Below are 24,917 nucleotides of genomic sequence, written 5' to 3'. Positions count from 1 at the left end.
TGCCTATTCCACCAGGTTCAGGAGGGAGACCCAGGAGGAAGAAATGGATGAAGTCCTGGAAGACTCACTAGATGAACAGTATTTGACTCATTCCAGCCGCCAAGACTCCCACCAGCTTCCCAGCAGCAATGCCTTCCTCTTTGATGCACAGGAAGACTCCTCTGCTCTGGATTTAGCCAGTGAGTGCTCCTTTGACAAGAAAAATAAAGCTCCATCAATCTCTCTATAGCTCCTACATTCTACATGCTCAACACCTCTGTCTAAATTGAGAGATGTTATTCTCTGCAGGCAGGCCCTGAAGATTCACTTTAAAAAAGTGATTAGGCTGAACACAGCTCTGGGATCAAGTCTTAAGTATAGGTCCCTGGTGTGGGTCAGGTAATTTGCTCTGTTCCTGTCCTTACCTCAGTCCCTCTGGCCCTGAATGGCATCTGCAAGCTGGTATACTCAAAGCAGGCCAGAATGGAGAGAGTGAAGAGATTATGGCAGACTCTCTGCCACTGCTGCAGCACATGTACAAATCCATTTAACAGATCTCCTTCTTTAAAATGGGATATCTTATCTTTCCTGAAATATATAAATTTTTTGAGACAGGGTCCCTTGTTCTGTCACCCAAGCTAGAGTGCAGTGGCGTGATCTCAGCTCACCACAACCTACAACCCAGAGTCAAATGACCCTCCCACCTTAGCCTCCTGAGTAACTGAGACCACAGATGCATGCTACTACTCCCGGCTAATTTTTTGCCTATTTGGTAGAGGCAGGGTCTTGCCTTGTTGCGCAGGCTGGCCTCAAACTCCTGAGCTCAAGCAATTCACCCACCCCTGCCTCCCAAAGTGCTGGGATTACAGACGTGAGCCACCGTGCCCAGGCTTCCTGAAATATTCTTGATAATTATAGTTCCTGAACAGTTTTCCCAAGCTGTTCTAGCCATCCCAAGAATGTTGGCAGGCTTGTCCATATGTTTGGAGGTGCAATTATAATTTCAGGCTCTGGTCTCCATCTCCCCTCAGGTGCTTGCTTTCCGAACCATAAGGTTCCATCTGACTAGTAAAATATCAGGGGATTTCCATAAAGACAAGACTTTGATCTTGGCAACCCTTTGGTAAATAGCCAGGGTTCTCAATCTTTGTGCAGCACCAAGGTGTTTTTACGATCTCTGTTAGTTTAGTCTCAATGTTGTAATTCAATCTAAATAAACAATGAGGCTATCTGCTGGAGAAAAGGCTGAATCTAACAGCAATTCCACCAGCATGCCCTCTTCCCAGAATAACTCCACACTAGCCATTGGAGCTTCTCTAGGTGTATAAGAGCCCTTTGGGTTGGTAGTCTCACTGGTGTGTGTATAGATTAAAACCTTGACCTATATCTCCTCTCCCTTACTTGAATGTTTGACTTTACTTTGGGGGCAAAAGTTTGGATTGTTAGGGGACTATAATATACTCTTCTACACAATAGAAAGAGACCATATTAATTCACTCACTAAGCTTTCATAGTAATATAAACCATATTAGGCTTGTCATTTTGTCAGTGATGGGTGTAAGTATGTGGCTTTTATTACACCATCCTCTGACAAAGGCATCCTTATTTCTCTTTACAATTTCACAATAAGGTGCAGAGGAAGGTCACTACCATCTGTTAACGATGTTCAGGGCCGGGCACAATGGCTCACACCTATAATCCCAGCACTTTGGGAGGCCTAGGTGGGTGGATCACTTGAGGTCAGGAGCTCGAGACCAGCCTGGCCAACATGGTGAAACCCTGTCTCTACTAAAAATGCAAAAATTAGCCAAGCATAGTGGTGCACGCCTGTAGTCTCAGTCACTCGGGAGGCTGAGGCATGAGGAATCCTTCAAACCTGGGAGATGGAGGTTGTAGTAAGCCAATTGGTGCCTCTGCACTCCAGCCTGGGTGACAGAATGAGACTCTGTCAAAAAACAACAACAAAATAAAGATGTTCAGGAGAGATATTTTGTAGAGAGGAAGATATACCCTAGTACCTGTAAGTCATCTCAAGGAGGTGGTCACACCTTTCCAAGTGCTAGAAAAGCCCTACTCAGAGACCTTCAGTGTTTTCCCACCTCCTGTCAACCTGCCTTATACTTCCCATATCTTGATGTGGGAGTTTGCTTAGCACTTGGCCATGCTTTGTTTGAAACCTTAAAAGCTCTTAAAGAAAGTTGCCTTATGTTCCCTGATGAGAAGATGAAGTTGGCCAAAGAATGGTGAAAGGCAGGCATCTTGATGAGAGGCCCCTGATTACCCCTTTAGTGATCAGCATTCTTCATTTCCCATCTCATTCCATGTCCTGGTGGAATGACTGCAGAAGATGAGATCCAGAGCCAGCGGCAGCACCTGAAGGAAACCCTTTTCGTCAACAACTGCCTGAAAGAAAAGCTGCAACGTCATCTCAGCAGCTTCGACGAAGAAAATGGTAGGAGAGGCCCAAGTTGGTCTGCTTCTGGCAATATGTATTTTTCTAAAGGCATGTGACTGGGGCAGAGTTTTATAGATTTCAAGCACCTTAACATACTTTACTTCACTTATTCATTACAAATGTCCCAGCGAGAGAGGTAGGGCAACTACTATGATTCCTATTTATAGTGACTAAATAGGCTTAAAGAATTGCCTCCATCTTAGAGGTATCTACCTCTAAAATCATTCTTGTGATTCCTAGGCTGTCTGCTATCTTCTGTCTGCTTCTGTACACCGCCTGCTGTCTCTCTGCTTCTTATGTGATTGGCATTCAGTAGAACTCAGGTTTCTGAGCACCTCATGTAGCAGAACGAGAGTCTCCTCTGCTGCCATCCTCATCAGCTTCCCTTATGTCCTGGTTACTCTTCATTCTACCACCCCAAGGTGGTTCTCTCCAACTCCCCTCCTCTTAGATTGCTCTCACACAGAGGCCATCATTTCACAACATCGTGCTGGGCCAGAAGAACAGTAACCAGGTCCCTTCCCATACCAAAGCAGCAACTATTTCAGGAAAACCTCCTTCATATTGCAGCCATTGGACATGATAATACATGTGATGTGCTGGCATTTGTTCAGAATCATGTGAAAATTTAGCTTCTGTCCCATCACACTAAAGTTCCAGCCCTGAGTCCCCATGGTTTTCTCCCTAGGCTAAGATAGAGAGGAAGGACATGGAATGTGCAGAAAGCATTCTCTTAAGCAAATGTGTATGACTTGCCTAAATTGTAATTATTTCCTGGAACAGGATGCACCTCTAACCTCTACAGGCAGATCATAGATTCCAGTTGTCCAGCTGTATAATGAAAACAGAGTTCTCAGAGAAGAATACCAGAGACTACCCCGGCTTGCCTGAATCAAATTTCCAGAGGTAAGTGGTGAAAGGCCACAATATGAAGTCACTCTCAGATGGGTCCCTTCTCTTGTCACACCCCACTTAGAAACAAAAGAGGACGGGGAGGCCAGAGCTGCTCAAAGCCTTGTAACCCACAATTCTCATAGTGATTCTCAACTTAGAGATTGCTGCTTTCTAGATGCACCCCCTCCAGGCCCCCAGACTGCCAGGCTCCAGGAATAAGTAGCTCTAATAAATACGCTATTTAGGTACAAGCCACACTCCACTATTGCAAACTGGAGAAGAGAAGGACAAACTTAAAAGGTGAAAAGATTTAAGAGAACAACATGGTGAAACTCCGCCTCTACTAAAAATACAAAAATTAGCTGGGCATGGTGGCACGCAGCCTGTAGTCCCAACTACTCAGGAGGCTGAGGCAGGAGAATCATTTGAACCCAAGGCAGAGGTTGCAGTGAGCCAAGATTGTGCCACTACACTCTAGCCTGGGTGACAAAGCAAGACTCCATCTCAAAAAAAAAAAAAAAGAAAAAAAAGAAAAAAAAGAAAAAAAGAAAAATATGTGAGAGAACAATTATTTTAACTGAATACATTTTGTCAAGATTAAATCAACTTTCCCCTAGAGTACTGAAACAATAAGCAATCATAATTTAGATTCTAAGTTACTGGTCTTTGAGAAAGTGTGAAAACCAAAAAGATGTCATAAGCCAAAAAAGGAGCAAAAGTCCTAATTTTCAAACTGATGAAAATAAAGTACTAAAAAATTGAAATAGTCATAGTTCATCTTGGTCCTTGGCAAAATACAAATTTATTGATTCAAATCATAATATCCCTTGTGCCTAGCTCTTACCACTGAGGAGAAAAACCAAATGCAAACAAAAGTATGTTCAAATTGGCAAAAATGTTTACAAACCTGCAAAATCTCTTCAGCCTATCCCTTGAACTGCAGACTTGGTATTTACTAAACTCTGCTGTGTACAGTACCCACCTTAATATCCATTCTTGCACAAGTTCTGTTAGGTATAAGCCAAGACCACATGGGATTTCTTGTTTTGTTTTTCACCCTCTCATGCCTATGTTTGTTTTTGCTTCCAAAGACCCTTCTGAGTAAGGACTGTCCTCAGGCTACTGGAGTCACTTAGTCACAAGCTTGCCTGAGGCTCACAGCTGGCAATACCTGAGAATTTATGTCAATCCCACAGCACCCAGCAACCCTGCCTGCAAAGTATTTACCCATGATTGACAGGTGCAGGTGTATGAAAGCCCAGCTCCTTGACTTGAGCAGTGCCTTTGTGGTGAATTAGCTTTGAGAAAAGGGAATCCAGAGGCCAACTTTGTAAAAATTCAGATAGATAAATGGAAAGAAATCTTTGCCTTGGAAGTCCAATTGAGAAAGATAGTGATTTACTTGAGACTGTGAAAAGAGAGACTGAAATCTTTACTTTCTCATGGGAAAGATGCCTATGGTGAGAGAGAAACAGAATAGTGGGAAATAGGGTGGGTCTACTCAGTAGCTTTAAACTATTCTGTCATATTATAAAGCCTGGTGAGGTTTTAACTAACACAAGTGCCTGGACTCTACACATAAACATTCTGATTTAAATGCTTCCAGGTGGATGGAAGCCACTAGTAGTATTAAAAATTCCCAAGCAATTTTAACATGTGGCTAGAGATGAAAAGGACCATCTATCCACTAGAATCTCAAGTCACCAGCATAGAGGTGTCCCAAATGTACAACTACATCATAGAAAAGGCTTAACACCACCCATTGATGGAATTTGCCTTCCTCTCTCCATGGTCTTGTATAGCATGGAAAAAAGAGAAGAGAAAAAGAGGTAGATGTATAGATTGAACCTATAATTTGCCTATGTAGAGCAGTTTCTCAAACTTTTCTGACCACAAGATGCAATGAGAAACACACAATTCTTTGTGATCAGTTTTTAAAAAATCTTTTACTATGTGTAATCCACCCTACCTAGTATTTAAATAAAGCTTGTAGTAGTATGCAGTCCGCTATATTGATTTCACAACCCATAAGTGGTTCAGAATTGCAATTAGAAAATTTTTACTTTTGGCTGGGTGTGGTGGCTCGCGCCTATAATCCCAGCACTTTGGGAGGATCACCTGAGGTCGGGAGTTGAGGCCAGCCTGACTAACATGGAGGAACCCCGTCCCTACTGAAAATGAAAAAAAAAAAAAAAAAAAAAAAAAAATTAGCTGGGCATGCTGGTGCATGCCTGTAATCATAACTACTTGGTAGGCTGAGGCAGGAGAATCGCCTGAACCCGGGGGGTGGAGGTTGTAGTGAGCTGAGATTGCATCGTTGCACTCCAACCTGGGCAACAAGAGTGAAACTGTCTCAAAAATAAATAAATAAATAAATAAATAAATAAATAAATAAAAGTTGTTTACTTTTGCTCAGCCTTTTTATCAAGCAAAATCCCAAAATAAGATTTACTGTAAAAGAACATTCACTATAAACATCTTTCTGTGAATCCTTATTTCTGTCCCAGCCACCATGAACCAATAATCTCTAGAGCCTGTTAGTGTTCTCCAGATTGAAGCCTTCCCTCTAACTGCTCCTAAACTCTGTGATGGGGTAGAAGAGGTTTGAGGCCTCGATTCTCATCCCAGGTTTTTCACCCACAGATCATATGGCCCGAGTCTCTTGACACCATTGTCTCCTTATGGTCAAAGATGGAACTGTACTTGGGTAGTATCTGAGCACCCTGCTGGCTTTCACATTCTAGGGCTCTTCCCTTGGTACCACTCTCTTATTTAAAAGGAATAGGATGTGGACTTAAGAGGGTTATTTCTCTGCAAACTGTCCTCTCTTTCGGATGACAAGCTATTTCTGAATGTGCACACTTGCGGCTAAGCAAATCCCTTCCTGGTAGGTGTGAAAGAACTTTATTTCTCTCTAAAGGAGTATTACGGAGAGTCAATTATTGCTGAGGAGGTGGTAGAGACCTAGGTAACTTATCTGCAGGGGCTTTGAGCAAGGCTTTTAGAATCATAAGGTGGCTGGGGTCCTGTGTCCTACACCACAGGCCAGCTAGTTCATTTCAGGAGACTTTCTTTTCAATCTATTATTACTATCTTCTTCTAGCAGAGAGATTATCTTCACTACCAGAGATTATCCACTTAGCTGCACTCAGTTTGCACCTATCACCACTTAGATCTCACTCCAGCTTTCACTCTAGTTAGGTATCAGCAAACTTCACCAAACATTATCGTTTAGTTGTGTGTCTGTGTGTTTTTGTTTATTTCAGGTAACAACTAATGTTGGAACTATGAAAAGCTCTTCTCTACTTTTAACAAAGCTTAGTCACAAACAGTTCCCCAGTTGACGAGAAAAACTGAAACAACAGAACAACTGAAAGTCCAAATCTGAAAGCTCCATCTCTGAGAAGCAAATTTTACAGCCACTCCAGATTTGTACTCCAAATGGATAGTTTGATTGTAGAAATCACATCCCTTCATCCTGCAAATGTGATAACTGCCCAAGAGACAGTGATGCCTAGATTCATAGATAATCCCCTTCCCCCAACCTATATGTAACTGGAGTCAACAGCAGCTGGAAGAAAATGGCAAGGACTTGGAATTAAGATTAGGTTAGAATAACATTGCTGTAGACTGTTTATCAGCTCTTCAGCATATGTCCGTTTTCCTTAAAGGATGAACGTTTAGAAACCTCTGACAATAAAGTTTATTTTACACACATTCTCTTGCCTATGATTTTTTTTTGGTACAAATCACAATTATAAAACTTTCTTGCTCCAGCTAATAGCAGGAAACTCAGTCACGAATGTGTTCACTACTACATGTATACCACAAAATGATAGCAACCAGTCTGAATACATCACTTGATTCCAAAATTAAATGTTAGCATTCAGTAGTGAAACTACATGTATCTTCAACTCTGGAAGCCGCAGGCAAGATATTCCTGTTTCCTCGCAAGGAAACAGATCTATAAGCAGGACAGCAGTCTCACACATATACATTCCTGGGAAATCCAAGGAAACAGTGGTAGTGATTCAGGGCAGGCAAGCCCCAAAACCGGTTCATAGCCTGGGAAAATTCTTCCAGACTGTAGTTTCCGTGGCTTTGCCAAGGAAAGAATTCAAGGGAAAGTCACTGGTGAGAGAAAGCAACTTTTATTGAACTGGTGCTGCTTCTTGCAGAGCAGGGCTAATCCATAGGCAGTGTGCCCAGAGTTGGTGTCTGTGGGCTGCTAGCTAGTTGTATTTAGACCCACTTTTAATTATATGCCAATTAATAGGTTGGTTTTTCAGAACTTTCTGGAAAAGGGGCAGGGAGTTTCCAGAACCATATAAAGTAACTTCCAGCTCATTGCCAAGGTATGTTGCCATGATATTTGTAAACTGGCCATGTCCCAGTGGTAGTGTCTTTATGCTCACAAGCAGTGAGGGCAACTAGAGGTCACTTTCATCATCATCTGCTGGTTTCAGCAGGCTTCTTCACTGCGCCCTGTTTTGACCAGATCCTGCTCTGTTCAATGGGGTTGTGACTGGAAAATAAGTCCTACTGGTCTCCTACCTCATTTCCCCATCAGAGATTATATACTCCTCCTTAATCTTAAGGGGTTTGCAGAAGGGTGGAGGTTCATCTTCTGTAACTGCTTCCTGCTGATGTTGTGAGCATAGACCTTGCCTAGCATTGGAGAAGTATAATCTCTGGATACCTGTTCTAAAAGGCCCAAAGGCAAGATGTCTTTATTTTCTGGGTCAGAAGAGGGGATGGGTTGGAAGCCTTGTGCTAGCATCATCTTTACATGGAATTATTGTAATCTAGAAGACACAAACTTTACAAGGAGGTTAAACAAGCAAGGACCAAAGATTAGTAGTAACAAGATATCTGTTAAAGGTCCTAGGAAGGGTAAAAACTAAGTGCCTGCTGGTAGAGATTCCTTTATTGAATTCCATCAGCAGGGCAAAGTGGTAAGATAGAAAACATCATAATTAGGAGTAAGAGAAAAACTTTCATGCTCATCCACAGCATCATGTTATTAATACTTATCTGTGCATTTGCAAAACAATAGCTTTAAGTCTTCTGGGAGTTTGCAAGTGTAGGTCATGGCATCTTCCTCGGGCATCTGTGAGGACTCATAAGAATCTTTGAGGCTGGGCACAGTGGCGCATGCTTGTAATCCCAGCACTTTTGGAGGCTGAGGTGGGCAGATCACGAGGGTCAGGAGTTCAAGACCAGCCTGGCCAACATGGTGAAACCTCGTCTCTACTAAAAATACAAAAAAAAGAAAAAAAAAAAAACCCAAAAAAACAAAAACCAGCCGGGCATGGTGGTGCATGACTGTAATCCCAGCTACTCAGGAGGCTGAGGCAGGAGGATTGCTTGAACCCAGAAGGTAGAGGTTGCAGTGAGGTGAGATAGAGCCATTACACTCCAGCCTGGGTGACAGAGCAAGACTCCATCTCAAAAAAAAAACAAAAAAAATATTAACTTTGAAGTTTGACTAATTCTCCAGGTCAAATGGGGGAGTTAATCCTTATCCCTGCGGGAGGAGGTTACATTTCATTTCCATATGGTTGAAGGGCCTTCTGAACCTGGCCTAAGTGATAATCTATGTGTCTCTTCATCAAACAGGTCTAAAGTTAAAAAGGGACTTCCAGAAGTCATTTCAAATGGACTAAGCTTTAAAGTTCCCTTTGGAGCCATCCTCACATGCAAAAGGGCTATGAGCAGCAGAGAAACTCAGGCCTCTGAGGTCCCCTGAAAGAGCTTTGCTAATGTCATGATTGGCTTTCTATGTTATCTGAAGATTGAGATCTCCATGAGGAGTGAAGATAGGAGGGTCACCTTAGCTGTGAAGGGAAGTCAGTTATCACCTTGCAAAGCTTTTGGTAATCCAAATCTTGGGATGATTTCTTTAAGTAAGAATTTAGACACTTCCAATACTTTTCCTGTCCTTGTGGGGAAAGCTTCTGTCCACCTGGTGAAAGTGTCTATAAATACCAGCAAATATTGTAGTCCCCTGTAAGGTGGCATCTGGGTTAAATCTGTCTGCCAGTCTTCACCATGGTATGTTCCTTGGTGTTCTACAGGTTTAAGCAGGGATCAGGGTATGGGGTGGCTTCCTGAATGGTCACCCTTTTCATAGTTTGGAACAGTTCCTTCCTCAAGAATATTTAGCAAACTAATTTGAACGGAGAATCCTGTCCAAATGTGAGGAATTGTGAAAACGTTTAATTATTTCCCATTTCTCAGCCTCAGAAATAGAATTTGTTACTTTCTAGCAGCCATCCAGAGGGGTCTCACTGGAAGCCTTTTACTCAGTTCCTTTAATTTCCTTAGGGGTATAGTATGGTGCCACTGACATGGATGGAGTACCTGGTAGTAGCGCAGCAGCCTGAAATACCAGGGTTTTCTTAGCTGTGGCCTTAGCTGCTCTTTCCACCTGGGAATTTCCTCTAATAATAAAAGTGTCCTCCCTTCTGGTGTCCCCTGCAGTGAATACTTGTTATTTCTTTGGGAGTTGAACAGCATCTAAAAGTTCCAAGATCTGTGTAAAGTTGTATGGGGGATCCCTTGGCTCTTCATAGTCCCCTTTCCTTCCCTATGGCTGCAAGAGCATGGAGCACCAGGAACCCATATTTAGAGTCAGTAAACACACTGACTCTTGATTTTTTTTTTATTTGTTTTCTTTTTTTTGGAATAGTCTTGCTCTGTCGCCCAGGCTGGAGTGCAGTGGCATGATCTCAGCTCACTGCAAACTCTGCCTCTCAGGTTCAAGCAATTCTCATGCCCCAGCCGCCTGAGTAGCTGGGATTACAGATGCCCACCACCACACCCGGCTAATTTTTGTATTTTTAGTAGTGACGGGGTTTTGCCATGTTGGCCAGGCTGATCTCAAACTCCTGACCTCAGGTGATCCACCCACCTTGGCCTCCCAATGTGCTGTGATTACAGGTGTGAGCCACCACAACCAGCCTTAAGTCTTTTCATAGCTGGAAGGCCCTAATTATAGCAGCTAATTCTGCTTTTCGAGCAGAAGTCTGAGAAGGTAAACCCTTGGCCTCAATGACTTCTTGTTGGCTAACCTTCCTCTCTTACTCCTTCATGAATAAAGCTATTTCCATCTCTAAACCACTCAACATTGGGGTTAGACAAGGGCTTGTCTTCAAGGTTGGGCCTTCTAGAGTAGATCTCTTCCATGATTTCCACGCAGGAGTCAATGAGTTGGGGATCTGTTTCTTGGGACATGAGGTCCAGCAACAGAGCAGCAGGGTTTAAAAATCAGCATACTTTGCCGGGCGCGGTGGCTCAAGCCTGTAATCCCAGCACTTTGGGAGGCCGAGGCAGGCAGATCACGAGGTCAGGAGATTGAGACCATCCTGGCTAACATGGTGAAACCTCGTCTCTACTAAAAAATACAAAAAACTAGCCGGGCGAGGTGGCGGGCCCCTGTAGTCCCAGCTACTTGGGAGGCTGAGGCAGGAGAATGGCGTGAACCCGGGAGGCGGAGCTTGCAGTGAGCTGAGATCCGGCCACTGCACTCCAGCCCGGGCCACAGAGCGAGACTCCGTCTTAAAAAAAAAAAATCAGCATACTTTAGGGTAACATCTGGGGTGTCAAGCAGAAGGGCCTGATGTTTAAGTAACTGGCCCCCTGGTAGCCATGGTGTACTTTTGCCTCTGGGACCCTCTGCACTGTACTTCATGGGGTGGCGTGGGGCGGGGGTTGGTACAGCATCTAATTGTTGTCCCAAGGTAAACTTACTTGCTGCTTCTACCAAAAGAGTGATGGTAGCCACAGATCTCCAGCTTCCTGGTCGCCCAGCTGCCACCTGGTCTAGCTGTTTAGAGAAATAAGCCACTAGTTTAAGGTAATTCCTGAGTCTTCGAGTTAGAACATCCAAAGCCATCCCTTGTTTTTCATCCACATAGAAAGTGAAAGGTATTTCTAAGTGTGAGAGTCCCAAAGCAGGGACTGTCCCTAGCTTTTCTTTTAAGGTTAAGAATGCCTGTTGAGGCTGGGCGCAGTGGCTCATGCCTGTAATCCCAGCACTTTGGGAGGCCGAGATGGGCGGATCACGAGGTCAGGAGATCCAGACCATCCTGGCTAACACGGTGAAACCCCGTCTCTACTAAAAATACAAAAAAGTTAGCCAGGTGTGGTGGCGGTCTCCTGTAGTCCCAGCTACTGGGGAGGCTGAGGCAGGAGAACCGTGTGAACCCAGGAGGCGGAGCTTACAGTGAGCCGAGATCGCGCCACTGCACACCTGCCTGGGAAACAGAGAGACTCCCTCTCAAAAAAAAAAAAAAAAAAAAAAAATCCTGTTGACAGGTTCCAGTCCAATTCAAAGGCTTGTGACCACTCCCTTTTGGAGGTTCATAGAGTGGTTTTGCTATGAGCCCAAACCTGGGAATCCAAACCCAGCAGAATCCAGCTGTTCTCAAAAAGGCTTCTTAATTTGAGGGACCTGGAATGCCAGCAAAGTCTCTTTTCATCCCTGGGCCAAGATCTTGGTCCCAGGAGTAAGCATGTGTCCTGAATATGTGACCATTTGGACAGAAATTGGGTCTTTGGGGGGGACACCTGATACCCTTGTTTTGCTTCAAAATGAAGGACTTGAATTGTACTTTTATCAGAGTTTTCCCCTAGTAGGGCTGGAAATCAATAGGTCATAGACATACTGTAAGAAGGATCCATTAATTAACTGTAGTTCCCTTACCTCTTTTGCCAATGCATTGCCAAACAGATGGGGACTGTCCTAAAACCTTGGGGACAGGACAGTCCAGGTAAGCTGAGATGCAGCATGAGTGTCTGGATTAGTCCATTCAAATGCAAAAATGTATTGGGAGTCTAGGTGTAAAGGTATGTAAAAGAAAACATCTTTTAAAATGAATACTATGAACCAATGAGCATCTTCAGGGACTTGAGTTATTATTGGGTAAGGATTAGGAACTATGGGGTGACTGGAACTACTGCCTCATTAACTGCCCTAAGAGCCTGAACAAATCTGTATTCCCCATTTGGCTTATTAACAGGAAAAACAGGGGTGTTACATTGGGACTGACAGGACAATAATAATCCCCACTTCATTATCAGGGGATGGATGCCCCTTGGAGCCTAAGGTCTAAAAGGATATTGGATTTTTTTGTTTTTTGCCTTTTCTTTTCTTTCTTTCTTTTTTTTTGAGACAGAGTCTTGCTCTGTCATCCAGGCTGGAGTGCAGTGACGCAAGGCTCACTGCAACCTCTGCCTTCCCGGTTCAAGCAATTCTCCTGCCACAGCCTTCTGAGTAGTTGGGATTACAGATGTGTGCCACCACACCTAGCTAATTTTTTGTTTTTAGTAGAGATGAGGTTTTGCCTTGTTGGCCAGGCTGGTCTCAAACTCCTGGCTTCAAGTGATATGCCTGCCTTGGCCTCCCAAAGTGCTGAGATTACAGGCATGCGCCATCACACCTAAAAAGATATTGTCTTTCCCATAGATAATTGACATTGGGTTTCAAAATATCCTGGACTGGGAGTACATTTACAGTTCTTCCAGGAACTCCCATGTCACAAGCAGACGGGTCTACTTGAGAAGTAATATGTGGTGGAAGGAACGTCTTTTCTTTTCTGTGTTAAGACGTGAACTTAGAGCTAGGAAAAGTGTCCCTTCCCAGCCTGTGGCCTTCTCTTGAGGTGCTCCAAATTGAACTACAGGCTGTTATTGGGAAAGTGAGTCTCTTCCCAGTAAAGGAATAAGGCACTCAAGAGCAAGCAAAAATCTGTGGGAAAACATATGGTTCCCCACAGTGCAACTAAAGGAATGGGTGAATCTCCTAGCTTTTAGATGGTCCTCAGTCCTCACTACAGTATGGGAGTGGGAAGACAGTGGCCCCAAGGACTAGATCAGAACTGAGAAGGTGGCTCCCATGTCCAATAACTCAATGTTTTTACCCGCCATGTCAAGAGTTACCTGACGGTCTTCTGTAGAGATGGTAAGGTGTCTGGTGGAAGCTGCAGGGAACCCTGGGCCCTGTCAGTCCTCTGTTCTCTCAGCCATTAGGGGTCCAGGGAGCTCAGACTCCCTTTGGAGACTGAGGCAGTCTTTCGTCCAGTGGCCTCTTGCTTCCAGAAAGCACGCTGATTCTGGCCCAGGGGCTGAGAAGCTGACTTTTGTCTGGGCATCCCAAAGCCACTCTTGCAACACTTTCCCAGGATGGGCAGCTCAAAAGCAGTAGGAAGCTAAAAGCAGCTGCTAACAATTGCACTTTTTGGCAATTTATTTTGGTTTTCTCCTCTTCCTCTGCCCTGTCCCTATTGTTGTAAAATCCAAAGGCCATGTTTAAGAATTGGCTCATGGAGTTTGGTGTCCCATTCCTGCCTTTTGTAACTTCCTCCTAATGTCAAAGGTAGATTGAGTAATAAAATGCATGCCCGGAACGGCCGGCCCTTCCTGGGTGCCTGGGTCTACATTAGTATATTTCCTGAGTGCCTCAACCAAGCAGCCCTAAAACCGAATGGGATTTTCATCCTTCCACTGAGTTACTTCTCTCTCCTTGTCGTAATTAACTGGCTTAATAACACACCTTTTCATACCTTCTACTAAACAAGTTAGCATGTGATTTCTATGTTCAAATTCTTGGGAACCCTTCTGGTAATCCCACTGAGGGTCTCTATGTGGAACTCCATGTCCTCCTACATAAATGGCATGGCCTTGAATATGAGCAACTATTCTCTCTGTATATTCACCGGATAGTACCCAGAATCCTTTGCTTCTCTATAGTACAGCAGGTGGATAATAATATTTGCAAATGGTGCCAAGTTAAATCAAAGGACATGATCAACCTAACAAACTCCTCTATAAACTTCCCTGGATCCTTCAAAAGCCAGCCAAATTTCTCCTTGAATAAAGTCAATTTGGAGATAGGAAATGGCACATATATTCTGATTATTCCTCTATCTCTGCTAGCTACCTCCTGCAATGGACACAGATTCTATTTCAGGGGCTGATATAGAGCTCCACTCCTGGTGGTACTGGTTGGGCTTACTTCCTTGGGCAGTGGAAAATATAGGCTGGAGCTAACTGAATAAAAGGGAGGGGTTCCTGATGACATTGGGGTGGAATCCCACAGTGGAGAACTGGCAGGACCCCTCTCAGAACTGGGGGACTGAGAAGCCCCTGGGGAGGGCATGGGCCTTCCAGGGGGTGCCACTAGGAAGGGAGCATCGAGGATATCCCACGCAGTTTCTTCGTTCCTGGAAGTAACATGAGCCAGACACATCCTGCAGTTGGCTCTTAAGTCAGAATCCTGGTAGGGGGCCATAAAAGCCTGTACATAAGGAACTTCTTCCCATTTTCCTTCCTTTTTACTGAATAAGTCCAATTGTAAAACAGTATTATCATGTAAAGAACCAGTTTCAGGCCAAATTTCTTGTTCTCCCAAGAAAATGTGTTTCTTTATCTTTGAGCCATCTGATTTGAATTTGCTCCAATTGCCTTAAAGACACGCTAGTGGGGAGTCCTTTGGGATGCTCGCTGTTGTCCCTATGTCTAACAAGGATCTCTACTATACCCAGAAGTTTTTCTAAGTCTAGCAAAACCTCAATTACTTTTCCTTTCAAATTCCCACCTCCTGCAGAGAAGATGTAAGTACAGGTAGCAAAGCATTATGAAAGTAGATTATAAAATATGAATGGGAAGTAAAATGATGGCTCTGAATTCCCTAGAGAGTGAAGAAAATGTTTTAGTTTGGGCAAAGAGGGGTTAAAAGAAACAAGGTGATCATGGAAGGGAGGAAGGGAAGGCGTGAACAATGTTGTCTGCTGAGCTGCCAGAGAATCTATCCAGCAGCCACAGACACTGAAGAAAAATATTCGGGCAAAATGCTTGGGTGGCTGCCACTTGTCTGCCACTATGGATAGTTGTCACTTGGGTCAGGGGTCCAGGAACCCTTGGTCCCTGTGACCAAGAGTTCAATATGGGCTTGAGCAACGTCACATAGCAAGGGGCCCACAACTGGCTGTTATGGAAAACCGTAATCTTTTAATTTAAGGGCAGAGAAGATGACATCAACACTTCCCCAGGGGAGGGACTCTAATCCACAATCCTATAGGGAATGTCAATGCTGAAAATTCCAGAGCATCCAGGGGGAGGCCAACAGTGACAGTGGAACTCTCACCCACAATGAAATGCCAAAAACCCGGAGTATCCAAGTATCAGCCAATGAGGGTCCCTACACCAAATGCTGAAACTCCAGGGGGTAGCCAATGGTGAACCCCAAAGGCCAAGTTGGGGGCCACCGAACAATGTCACTCTGGCATCTCAGGGTCAACACAGTAAGGGACTTTTCACAACCAAGTGTCCTGCCTTAAACAGTTCTTGACTCTGTCCTGTCCTGTCCTGTGTCATGTCATGTCCCATCCCATCTTGTCTTGTCTTGGTGGTCACCAGATGATGCAAGACAAGACAGCCCCAAAACTGGGGCTTAGCCCAGGAGAGTTCTTGGCTTTGCCTAGGTAAGAATTCAAGGGCAACCCTGCAGTGAAAGAAAGCAACTTTTGTTAAACTAGTACTGCTTCTTGTGGATCAGGGGTAACTCATGGGCAGTGCGTGGGCTGCTAGCTAGCTGTATTTATACCCACTTTTAATTAGATGCTAAATAGGAGGTGGGTGATTCAGGACTTTGTGGAAAAAGGATGAGGAGTTTCCAGAACCATATAAGGTAACTTCCTGGCCATTGCCATGGCATGTTGACATGGCATTTATAAACTGTCATGGCACTGGTGGGAGTGCCTTTATGCTAATGAGCAGTGAGGGCAACTGGAGGTAGCTTTTGTCTCCATCTGCTGGTTTTGGTCAGCTTCTTCACTGCACCCTGTTTGGAACAGATCCTGCTCTGATCAACTGGGCCACAACCAGAAAATAATCCTGCCACTTTCCTACCTCAGTAGAATCTCTGCCAAAGAATGATCTTGAAAGTTTGCTGTTTACTCATGATCTGTAAAAATCTTCCTGTACGGGCCAAATTCCCACTCTTGAGATTTCGGAACAACCAACAGGTAAAAACAATATACCCCAATGGGACTGTTAGGTTTCAAGTAACTTACAGTCCTTTGGATTTCTTTTTCTGTAAATAAATTCTTCATACACATTGACTTGTCTTTTGCATTCCAATGTAAAAGTGGGACATCTTCTTCAGAAGCTTTGAAACATACAAATTAGCCTCAAACTTACCTACCAGACTTCCAGGCTAGAAGGCTGATTCATGTAAGAAGGACTAAGAAGACATTTCACCCATATCCTGGGTAACCGGAGGGCATGCTTTAGATAGGTTTGTACACCAGACTGGTAACCTACACTTTCTTCTAGCAGTGAGAAGTACGAGATCTGTCACCCCCTCCTGCAAGGCCAAGACCCAGAGAGAGCCAAATTTTAGCCTAGAACTCAGCCAGCTCTTCAGAGTCTCCCAAGTTTTACATTTTCCTCCACAATTGTTTACTTTGAAAGATTTCAAACCTACAGAAAAGTTGAAAAATAAAAAAAGAACACCTCCACACTGTTCACCCAAGTTCAACAATTAACATTCCTTTACCGTTTTGCTCTGTCTACATACACCTACACACACATTCATATTTCATCGTAAATGCAGACCAAAAAAACTCCACCTTATCCCTAAATAGTTCAGCATCTATGTCATGAGATTAAGGATGTTATCCTATATAATTATAATATAATTCAATTATCAAACCTAAGGATATTAACATTAATTCAATAATATTCTAATATATAGTCCAGATAAAAATTTTCTAATTGTTTAGAAAATGTCACACCTATACACATGTGTGCCTGTATATAGATATTTATGCATATATAGTGTGTGCATGTGTGTATGTATGTGTATATATAACACACATGCACATTACGTATGCATAAATGTTCTAATTTAATGATACTTATATGTATAAATATCTTAAAGATATATACATATCATTAGCTGGAAGCTGCCTCTATCCATATTTTAAAGGTTTCTCCATATGTGGTGAACTGTAACCTAACTGGATGTATAAACAACTTGTAACCTACTCTTGTGCCAATGACTGAGTTTTAGCCAATCAAAGGTGGCCAACTGTTCAAACTGGGTTCAAATAAGACAAACTCAGAGCTGTAACCAATCCGAATATTTTCGTACCTCACTTCTGTTTTCCATAAGTCACTTTCCCTTTTCTATCCATAAATCTTCTTCCACCACATGGTAGCACTGGAGCCTCTCTGAATCTATTCTGGTTCTAGAACTTTCTGATTCAGGAATTCTTCTTTGATTAAACTCTGCATGTGTGTGTGTGTGTGTGTATTATATATATTATACACATATGTAATATATATATGTATATAGGTATATATAATATTTATTTAAGAGAGAGAGAGAGAAGTGACTTGTGGTACTGATGTTGCTTCCCCAGGTTCCAAGTAAAGTTCAATTGCACTTTAGTTACCTAGAACTGTCCCTCCATTTCTTTGTTCTTGCTGCTAAGTTTTTGAAGTGGATATGCTAGTTATCTTGTTCAATATCCTGCATTCTGATCAAACTAAACATTTTTGGAAAGAACGGGAATAGGAGTTTGTGCTTCTTACCACTCAACCTGTCAGAAAGTAAGTGATGCAAGAACAAAATACTGTGAATATTTTTACATTGAAAGTATTAAAGAAAACTCAGCATCTGCCAGCAAGTTCATGGTGTGCATTGGTGGTATAGTGATTGACACTTGGCGTTGTGAATGAGAACCTCGGTTCCAATCCAAAATGGTAGTGTCTGGCATTTTTTTTGGGTAGAAACTGAGCTGTCTTTTGGTTTGCTTTCAATCTCCGCACTGACTGAGTCCTTTAGCAGGGTTTACCACTGACTCCTGCAATGCAGTGCAGTCAGGCAAAAAGAAGGAGACTCCACATTGCACACACCTAGGGCCTGGGACATGCCCTATGTCTTACCATTGAGCAGAAAATATCCCAAAGGGTAAAATGCCACCTTTCAATCTGCCAGGTTGGTAGCTTCCACTAATGCAGTGGTGGGTCTTAACTGGTTTTTACTGTTCCTCACAATAGCTGCAAGCCTTATTTGTGACTACAGAACAAGGCTTACCACTAATTTGCCAGTGTGATATAGCCAGGACCATCAAAAACACTCCTGGACTAGGTCATTGAGAACTTTGGAGGTGCCTCACGTCTAGGCATGTGTTGAACCACCCCACAAGGTGAAATGCCTCTTCTCAAGGAGAATTGTCTGTAGTTTCCACTAATGAAATTGTGTAGTCATGGCTGTTCTTCTGGTTGAGATATTAGCAGGGACTTTTGGCTAGTTCGGGGGAATGAAAATGAGCTTTAATGAGTTTAAAATAAAATCCAAACTCCTTTCCCTGGTCTACACTGGCTTGTCTCCATCTTCCATCCTCCATCCCACATGTTTATGCTAAAGAGCTAACTTTTGAAATGTAATTCACATAGTGTAAAATTCAAACATATTAACTAGACAGGTTATTAAATATTTACAAATGAAATCATCATACAGATCAAGTTATAAAAAATTTCCATCATCTCAAAAAGGTCTGTAGACGCCAGGCGCGGTAACTCATGCTTGTAATCGCAGTACTTGGCAGGCTGAGGTGGAAAGATTAACTGAGCCCAGGAGTTTGAGACCAGCCTGGGCAACACAGCAAGACCCCATCTCTATAAAAAAAGTTTTTCAAATTAAAAAAAAAAAAAAATTAAAAGTTCCATAGAGTGCCTTTCCAGGCAATCCTACCCTTCTCCATTTAGTTAATCACCATTCTGATGTTTATCACCATAGATTATGTTGCTCTATTCTTGAAATTCACATAAATTCACTTTTTGTGTTATGGGTTTTTATTCGTGTCTTTGAAATGTATCCATATTATTATATGTATCTAGTTTATTTGGGTGTTACTGGTGAGTGTTATTTCAACATGTGAATACACCACAATTGATGGACAATTTGGTTATTTCTGGTTTGGACTACTATGAAGAAGGCTACTGTGCATGAATATTCTTGAACAAATCTATTTATCAACAAATATTCTATATTTTCTTAGATTTTGTATTTGTCTCTATTTGGCATCTATTCATCACAGGACAGTTATAATAACTATATTTTCTTTAATTTAGTGATGTATGCTTCGTATACTAAAAGCTGTACATATGTAATGAACACAATTTGCTGAGTTTGGAAATAAGTATAGACCCATTAAATCATCACCACAATGTATACAATAAAACTATTCAACTGGGCACAGTGGCTCACACCTATAATCCCAGCACTTTGGGAGGACCAAGCTGGCGGATCACTTGAGGTCAGGAGTTTGATACCAGCCTGCCCAATATGGTGAAACACCATCCCTACCAAAAATACAAAAATTGGTCAGCATGGTGGTGCACACATGTAATTTCAACTACTCGGGAGGCTGAGACACGAGAATCACTTGAATCTGGAAGATGGAGTTTGCAGTGAGCCAAGATTGCACCACTGCACTCCAGCCTGGGCAGCAAAGGAAGACTCCATCTCAAAACAAAACAAAACACAAACAAACAAAGCTATTTACCACCTCTAAAAGTTCTCTCCTGCCCTCTTTGCTTATTATTATTTTGTTTTATATTCTAACTGATACAAAATAATTATACATGTTTATGGGAGTACATATGATATTTTGATACATGCCTACAATGTGTAATCATCAAATCAGGATGTTTAGGATATCCATCATCTCAAAAATTTTATCATTTCTTTGTGTTGGGAACATTTCAAATTCTCTCTTCTTAGCTCCTTTGAAATGTACAGTATACTGCTGTTAGCTGTAGTCACCCTACTATGCTGTTTCTTTTCTAAGACTCCACCTAACCCTTGATGTTCCAGCTGCTGTGGTTGTCTAAAACTTTGTCCTCTGTTCCTTCAATCTAGCAACACAGTTTGGTTTTGTATTGTAATTTAGCTAACCCAAGTAAGGTGGAGCAAAGTTTGTTCTATAAACTAAAAATAAAATCCTAAGTCCTCCAACTGACTAAATGGACCCCTGTTGGCCAATGGGACCCTAGGCAAACCTTAAAAACTGAGTCCCAGGCCAAGAAGGAAGAGCAGGCCAGACAAGCCTCATTATATTCCCAGCCTTTTGCAGTTTAGAAAAAATTGACCAAAAGGCCAGGCGCGGTGGCTCAAGCCTGTAATCCCAGCACTTTGGGAGGCCGAGACGGGCGGATCACAAGGTCAGGAGATCGAGACCATCCTGGCGAACACAGTGAAACCCCGTCTCTACTAAAAATACAAAAAACTAGCCGGGCGACGAGGCGGGCGCCTGTAGTCCCAGCTACTTGGGAGGCTGAGGCAGGAGAATGGTGGGAACCCGGGAGGCGGAGCTTGCAGTGAGCTGAGATCCGGCCACTGCACTCCAGCCTGGGCGACAGAGCAAGACTCCGCCAAAAAAAAAAAAGAAAAAAGAAAAAAGAAAAAGAAAAAATTGACCAATATTAATGTTATCACAGAGATCATAACGCTGACAGAACGGACTCTTTATGGCAATAAGATACCAAATTATAAATAGGACCTACGACCATGCCAGGCAACGGTTAACTCACACACTCGCTACATGCAAAGAATAAACTATGTTCTAACTGCCACAAGGTTTTTTCTCTAGCAGCTAAACAAGCACTGGCCTTGAGAATAGGGAGTGTTGAAGCACTTGCTGCTCACTCCTCACCAGATGCTGAACCTCGCTGTTCCACAAGCCATAACTACAACCTTGACTGACAAGAGACTGATTTCAGTAACTTTCTTCTGATGAGAAGACCAGCGACCATGGACTGGTTCTGTCAGTTTTACAGTATCTGTGCATTTGAGTGCCTTTGTGTCCTGAAAAGACCTTTGTGCATAGGACCTAACTGTAATGCATTAAAATGCTAAGTATCCATAACGAGGTGAACAAGGTTGTATATTACGTGAATGTTTGTTGAATAAGCGTGCATCAGGATGACCTTCATAAATATTCATGAATCCGCCTATAACTTGTTGAATATGTATGTTAGGCCAACCCATTCAACTTAAATCCTGTCTTGCCCCTCCCTCCCTCCAAGTGCCTGCTTCTGGGCTTCCTGCGTTTCCCAGACTGTCAGGAGGACCACCTTACACGCTGTAACCCTTTATAAGAAATAAAGTCTCCTCTGCAACCTCACAAATTGTATGGTTTTTCAGTTAACAGCTGTCTGCTGAAAGTCTGCAAAATGGAAAACTCACTACATGCCGTTCTTCCACATGTCTGCCTGCTTTTGTTCAGTCTTCCAGCACATTCACTTTTTTTTGTGTGTGAAAATAAATTTTTCTAGTTTACAGTCCTTATCTGTCTGTGGGAGAGTTACTCTGAAAGCAGCAAGCAGTCATTACCAGAAGCAGAACTCATTCTGTCAGTAATGGCAGCCCAGTAAATGGGGCAGGAGTCCCACCCAGCTGTGGATCAATGCATGGCTGTATAACCTTGAGCAAGCTGCTTAGTTGACCTCTGAAGTCAGTACTGATGTGTGAGAAATGGAGATACGAAAAGAACAGGAGCACTTGGGTGCCGAAGGGAGAAAAGAGTAGGTAACAAGGTTTTCGGTCAGGAGTATGAGAAACAGGCAGAGGGTTGCCATTAACTCCCCTTCTTCACCAGAGTTTTCTAGTGCAAAAGGCTACAGAAACTCTCCTGCTCTGGGCCTTGGGGCACATTGCAAGTTCCAGCAACAAGGGGGAGGATCTCCTGCTTTTGGAAAAAGCAGGAAAAAGATCCAAGCCAATATTTCTGATTTATTGCTGCATATATCTGCCTTTCCCTTGAGCTTCATATGTCAAGACTGAACTCATCCCTGGCTTTCTCATGTTGTTCTGCCTTCTGTGTTTTCTGAAAGTTACCATCTCCTTACCACTTTGAGCTAAAATCTCAGCAATAACTGCATTCCCTGACCGGGAATCAAACCCACACCATGGAAGTGAAAGGGTGGAATCCCAGTCACTAGACCATCGGGGAACCACCAGCAAGCATTTTTCGTTCCTCTTGTCTTCCAAAGTTTTCCCCAAAATGTGAACCTGCACATGATGCTCACGAAGACTGCCAGATGCACCAGTCAAAACTGATCTAGAGGCTCTGAAGTCTGCTGTGCTCCCTGAGGAGTGTGGAGCCACTGGAACTGCAGCTATAAGACCAATGTAAACCTGAAGGCCTATCCCCTGGCAGATGTCCACCACCTCACTGTGAAACCATCGGACCTCCTTCAGGAGTCATGTAACTACAAGCAGCTGCAGAGAGGAGCCAATGAGGCCATCAAAACCCTCAACAGGGGTATCTGTGAGTTCACTGTGGTGGCTGCAGACATCAAGCCGCTAGAGAGCATTCTGCACCTCCCACTGCTGTGTGAAGATAAGAATGTGCTGGACCTGCCTGGAATGTTTGTGCTCTCCAGGTAGGCCCTGGGTGGGCCTGTGGGGTCTCCAGGCCTGTCATCACCTGTTCTGTCACCATTAAAGAAGGCTCACAGCTGATCCAGTCCATTCAGCAGCCCATTGAGGAAAACAAAAACACACAAGATACATTTTCTTCTCTCAAAAAACTTACATTCTACTAGTGGGGAGGCTAAGAAATTATGATGTAACATGAGTTAAGGTTTATGCAGATTTATGGGAGCACTCAGGAGATACAGTACCCACATAAGATCACTACAGAATTTACCCATATTGTTGGTCAACATCCCCAGAATAGACTGTTCTACCTGAATATCATTTAATATGTGCTCTCAACAGGAAAAAGAAAGAGCCAGGAGGAACCCTCTTTGGGTAACAACAAATCACAAACACTGACCTAAGTAATTATTCCTTCAAAGAAGTCTGAATTTTATTAAATTACTCAGTAGAGAAATTTATGTTCTAGGGCATTTTGGAAACAATGGAACAATCAGCAGGTAATTATTAGATTAAAAGCTAGACGTAGTCAGGAAAGGGGACAACATAAGCTCTGCCAAAATTATTGTCACCCCAGGGTGACTAGGCATATGTGTGTCCTCTGAAAAGCAACATCAAAGACTTAACAGCAGAAGTATAGGGGAGGATAGACTTTACAAAAATAATCCTGCCAGTCACTGAACAAGTAAACAAGTAAATAATGAAAACAAGACCTAGTGGGGAGAGAGGGGAGAAAGACCAGTAACCAGAGTTTCTGTAATATATTATACAAAATTCCAGTTTCCAATATAAACTCACATAAACTATCCAAAGAAAGAGAAAAATATGACCCATACTAAAAAAAAAAAAAAAAAAGAAAGAAAATCAGACAACAAAAACTGCTGGTGAAAATGTGACTAGATGCCATATCTAAAAGATGGACTTCAAAGTAACCATTGTAAATACATTTAAAGATCTAAAGAAAATCATGATTAAAGAAGTAAAGGAAGATACATGACAATATCACATCAAATACAGAATACCAACAGTGAGATAGAAATTATAAATAAAAACCAAATTAAAACTCTGGAATTGAAAGTATAACCACTGAAAAGTTTGCAAGAGCACTCAACAATCAATTTGAACTAACAGGAAAAGAAAATAATGAAGTTAGAATGATAAAGATTATGCAATTCAAAGGAAAATTTTAAAAAACGTGAAAAAAATAGAGCCTTAGAGAAATCTGGGACACGATTAAACACACCAAAACTGGTGTAATAGGAGTACCAGGAAGAAAGAGCAAAGAGAAAGGAGAAGGAAAAAATATTTGAGGAAATACTTTCCCAATTTATTGAAAAACGTAGAGCTACACATCTAGGAAGCTCAACACATTTCACACAGGATAAATGCAAAGAGGCACACAAAAGACACATCATAGCAAAATGCTGAAAGGCAAAGACGAGGAAATTTTGAAAAGCATCAAACGAAAATGGCTCATTATTTACAAGTCAGCCCCAATAAGTTTCACAGCTGACTTTTCAGCAGGAACAATGAAGACTAAAAAGCAGTGGGATAACATACTCAGTGTTCAAAAAACGAAACAGAACTTGCCAACTAGGAATTCAATTTCAAGGATTTTAAAATTGTCTTCAGTTAAAATAATCAAAAATTGGATGCCAGGCGTGGTGGCTCAAGCCTGTAACCCCGGCACTTTGGGAGGCCGATGCAGGCGGATCACCTGAGGTCAGGCATTTGAGACCAGCCTGACCATCATGGCGAAATACCGTCTCTACTAAAAATACAAAATTAGCCAGGCATGGTGGCACACACCTGTAATCCCAGCTACTTGGGAGGCTGAGGCAGGAGAATCACTTGAACCCAGGAGGCAGAGGTTGCAGTGATCCAGGATCACACCATTGCACACCAGCCTGGGCAACAAGAGTGAAACTGTGTCACCAAAAAAAAAAAAAAAAAAAAAAAAAAATCCATTAGTCCATTATCCTATTAATTCTTAAATCTAATAATAGATTAATCCATTCATAAGGGCAGACCTCCTATGACCCCGTAACCTCTTAAAGGCCCCACCTCTCAGTACTGCCACATTGGGGATTAAGTTTGAACATGAGTTTTGGAGGGGACAAAAAAATATTCAAA

At 42.6% G+C, this 24,917-nt stretch overlaps 1 pseudogene; it reads left to right on the top strand.

Annotated features, from left to right (window-relative positions):
- Positions 1-43: 43 nt before the first annotated feature.
- On the top strand, positions 44-22,897 carry LOC115898986 (annotated as a pseudogene).
- Positions 22,898-24,917: the final 2,020 nt, after the last annotated feature.

This window comes from Rhinopithecus roxellana, chromosome 8, assembly GCF_007565055.1.
Source record: "Rhinopithecus roxellana isolate Shanxi Qingling chromosome 8, ASM756505v1, whole genome shotgun sequence".
NCBI classification, from domain to species: Eukaryota; Metazoa; Chordata; class Mammalia; order Primates; family Cercopithecidae; genus Rhinopithecus; species Rhinopithecus roxellana.
Note: the sequence above shows the minus strand (reverse complement) of the source record. Positions and strands in the feature narration are given on the sequence as shown.